The sequence below is a fragment of the Artibeus jamaicensis genome, unplaced genomic scaffold (assembly GCF_021234435.1).
Source record: "Artibeus jamaicensis isolate MK-2021 breed Jamaican fruit bat unplaced genomic scaffold, CSHL_Jam_final scaffold_369, whole genome shotgun sequence".
NCBI lineage: Eukaryota > Metazoa > Chordata > Mammalia > Chiroptera > Phyllostomidae > Artibeus > Artibeus jamaicensis.
The window spans coordinates 34,592,539-34,596,933 of record NW_026522042.1 but is presented as its reverse complement, the minus strand read 5'-3'; positions in this window follow the sequence as shown (position 1 = coordinate 34,596,933).

Here is a 4,395-nt window from a genome sequence, read left to right as displayed (position 1 = left end):
CCATTTTTCGGTTTTCTCATCAAGTCTGACAACATTTATCTTCATGCATCTATTCTTAACTAGTAACAACACACAAATGGCCAACCTGTATATTTAAGATCTGGATGTTGCAGTTAACCTCTTGCTCCTTATGTGAGCGACAGACATTTGTCTTTCCTAACACTTACACTTGTAAGAGACACAGCTTCATTTGTTCCACCAGTCGCTTGGACTCAGCTCCAACTGATCTATCACTCACTTGAACTCCGCTCCTATTGGTCCACCACTTACTGAGATTAGCTCCTATTGGTCCATCACTCACTCAGATTCAGCACAAAGAAAAGTAAATTTGCTCTGCATGTCTGTACTTGAATGTTTTCCTCTTCCCTTGGGTCTTGTTGATTCCCCAAGCTCCCTTTTTATATTCACTTCCCTGCAGCTAGCTTGGCTTGGACTGCTAGGTTCTGTGCTTGACACAGAGATCCCTCAGTCAATATCTGGGAATTGGACCCTGCCAGGTAAAAGTCAGAGGATGACACAAAGCGTCATTAGCCCGGAGACGCAGGGGAGGAGAGATCCAGGTGGCTAGGCCACAACTGGCTCTCCCTATGTCTGAGGTCCAGGCCTGCCCACTGCTTTTCCCAGCTGCATTCCCAGCCACTGCTCGTGCAGAATTCAGCTTTCGTTGGTGTCTCTGAGGCTTCCCGCACTTGAGTGGTCAGCCAGGTCTCTTCCTTAACTTCTTCTCAGGCCCAGAGGCCTGCCAGGGGCTCAAGAGTATGTCCTAGCTGGACACATTCAGGTTTATTGGGCTAAGATTTTTGATCTGCTTCTCACCTGTGGATTTATTTGCCTGTTTTCTGGGACACTTGCTTTTGGCTTCTTCCCTGGTCCTGCAAGGCCCCCCTCTGGGAGGGCTTATTCACCCACAAAGACAACATAGAAGTCCTCTTGGTTGACTGTAGGCTTTGTGCCAGCTAAGGGCCCTGGAGCCCACTCAGGTATTTGGACCCCCTAGAATCACCTGGGGTCTTGTGAAGCAGCTGGGAGCCGATTCTGAGGAGGGGTAGCCCAGTGCTGACCCCACCTGCCACCATGAGCAGTCATCCTCTCTTTGATCCTGCCCCCCCCCCTTGTAGTCTGGGAGTCTGGACCACAAGGCTGTGCTCTCCAGGAGTGAATTGTCACTCAGAATGCTGACCTGCACTCCGAGTGGGCACGAGGTGAGCTTATGCGCAATGACACTCACTTCTGCTCCATGCTCCTAGAATTCCTGCCTGTCTCCACGGAGGCAGGAGCTCGGCCCTGCTCACGGTGCCCTGGTCATCACTGCATCTGCCTTGGGCTCTGGCTCTGTGAACACTGGTGAAGACAGAAGAAATTGATTAATCAGGTGATTGTTCACTTGATCCTAACTCACCCTCCAGATGGAGAACCTTCCTCTTCCTCCAAGAGAGCTCTGATGCTCCCCATTCCTCTACTTTCTATCTTTATCTTTTGAGCCAAAAGTACCTGCATGCCACCAGAACCTGATACGGGAGACAGAAGCTCGGAGACCCTGCGCCCAGACTCCTGCCTGCCTTGGGGGAGGTCCCGTTTGCATCGAAGAGCCTCAGTTTTCCCCAAGTGGCTCTCCAATGTGGCACGTGGTTGTGAACAGGGCTCTGAGCTGGACCCAGAGGCCTCATCTGCAACCCATGCTCTGCACCATGGTGAGTCCTCATCTTGAAACTGGGAATGACCCCAGCAGGAGTGCCAGCCTGTCATCTGCTCCCCGGACCTCCCAGATGGGGTAAGTCACATACCTGACATGTCAACTGTGAGAAGAAGCCTGCAGAGCCTTTGCAAGGGCTGCTGGAGGTGGGCCTGGTCCCCTTGGGCCTGAAAACTGCTGTGGGCCCTGCCTGGCCTGGAGCCCCACCTCACCTGTCAATCAATAGTATCAGGCCAGGCACAGAGCAAGCACTCTCCAAAACATCAGTGACAATAGCTTGACAGGGGGAGTGGGGCAGCCAGCCTTTGTCTACAGCTGTAAAGTGTGTGCCAGAGGATTTAGGGACCTTTGAAGGGATGCCGTCCTGAGGACGCACTGTTCCTGGAGAGACCGATGGCCTCTGTTCACAGAGGGAGATGAACCTTCGTTAACACATTCACTCCTGATCGCGTTTCTTCTGAAAAGGATCCAGAGCAATTTCTCCAAGGAATGACAGTTTTGTTGATGGGAATAACCTGAGAACTCCTACGAATGTGCTATGAAAATTAGTTATCCATGTTTGTGTGCACTTGTCCTTTTATTTATGTTTTGAAGTGTAAGCAAAGGCCCAAGTCGGCTTGGCAGCCTCCAGACTTCGAGAGAATTGGAGGCCTAGAAGTGAGTGAGCGCTTGGGCTCCCTCAACCCCAAAGGTGCCGAGGAGATTGGGAGGGGGGTTATGGCACAGAGATGGAGGGGCCGTGGTGTTACCTTCGTTCCTGCAGTGGCGGAGGGGGTGGTCACAGCCTGTTCCTCCCAACCCCCACCTCGGACTGCTGGAGAACCTGAGAGAGGTGGGCTACTTGGTCAGAGAGGCAGGCTGGCAGGGAGCAGGGTGGAACGCCAGGTGCCTCTGTCATGGCTCAAGTGAGGTGCATATAGCCCCCTCTTCCCTGAGCCTCCTGAAGTGTGGCCTATACTCAAAGACAATGCTGGAAGTGGACACAGAAGCATGGGAGCCAGGCTGCCCTGGGTGCTAAGCATGTGGTCGCTCCAGTGGGACTGGCTGGGCTCACCTGACAGTGGAAAGTTTTCAGAGAGAGGAATGTCTGCGGCTTGCGTGGTGGGGATGGGAATTCCTAGGCAGGGGTGAGCAGAATACTCATTTGCACAAATTAGCCTTTCAGATGGGAATGTTGCTCATGCAAGACCTGACCAGCACAGAATGGTTTCTGGGGGGGGACTCTGCGTCCCGGGCACAGAGTCAAGGTCCCTGCACGGGCTGGCTTTTCCCTGCCCCCAACAGCCTCTTCCCTCCAAGCTGCTGGGCAAAGCTGACCGCCTTCATCAGGGGGACCACAGAGGGGACAAAAGGCCTCTGGTCACCTTCTCACATTGACTTTCAGGATGGTCAGGATGGGCCTGACTGCACCTGCCTTTACACTCTGGCCTGATTTCCCCTGCGGATGCTTTTGGAGCAGAGGGGCTCACTCTTATGCTAGCAAGCACTCTGGAGAATGCACTGTGCCTGCACTGTCCCCTGAGACCCTTGTGCAATCCTTTGCAGTCCTGTAGGTGGGGACTGGCCCAGCAGGACACTCATGGGTGTCCAGGCAGGAGGCAGACCCCCTCCTGGGCACATCACTGCCCCCTGACCCCTAGAGTTCCTTTCACTGCTATTCCCTGGGACCTCCCAGGGTCTGAGCAGGCCTGAAATGGCCGAAGGACGCAGGCCTTTGTCTGGACGCTGCCTCAGGACTGGGGGCAGGGCGGGGGTGGAGGATTCCCTCTGGCCTAGTCCCCATAACCCAGTCCTGCTGAAACGTGAGCACACCCATCCAGGGGGCCACCTGGTGTTGGCTCAGACCTGCCCGAGCACACCTGTTTGTTCAGACGTCCATGAGACACGCCATGGAAACAGGAATGAGGGCTTGCAGAAACCTACGTTCGCCAGAGGAAGAGGACCCATGGGTGGCCTCCTGGTCACTAAAGACCCCAAGCATTTTATCACAAGTCAAAAGGCCAGGAGAGGTGGGAGTGTGTTCAGCCCTCTGGCCTCATAAGTGAAGGGTCAGAGGTCACAGGCAGAGCAGAGGGGAGAGTGTTCCTGAGTTGATGCCCAGACTACCCAGCCTTGTCCCTGCAGGGACTCTAACCTCTGGGGTGTGAGGACGCCAAGGATTGGCCTCGGCCAGGCCCCACGGGGAGCTCATGGGTCTGCCCTTGTTCTCAGAGTGCAGCTCCCCCTGGACTGTCCTGGACTGGGGCAGTAGGCAGGAGGGTGTGGCCGCACGGACCCTGTGGTCGGGGGACCCGGTGGGTGCTGTGTGCACAGACACTCTCCATCTGCCTCCTCAGACAGGGACAGGTCCCTTCCTTGCTCCACTCTTTTGGGGCCCTGAAACCCTGCAAAGCCCTGCATGTGATTTCCACACCCCAATCCTCATAGCATCCCGGCCTGGGCCTCTTCAGGACGCCTCCTCCCGGCAGAGGCATCTGAAGCCCTTGCCACCCCACAGCCAGGGGACACCAGGACTGGGCTTCAGAGCCGCTGTGACCTAGATCAGCTTTTGTCTCCAAGGGCAGTAAATCTGAGCCTCCACCTTTTTGCTTCAGGTGTCGTCATGGGCCTGTGGCAGGTGTTCTGCAGCATCTGCTCCACCTGGCGCCTTTTGCTGGTGCTCTGTTATCTGTGGTGGTGCTGAGGTCCGAGGAGCGCTCACT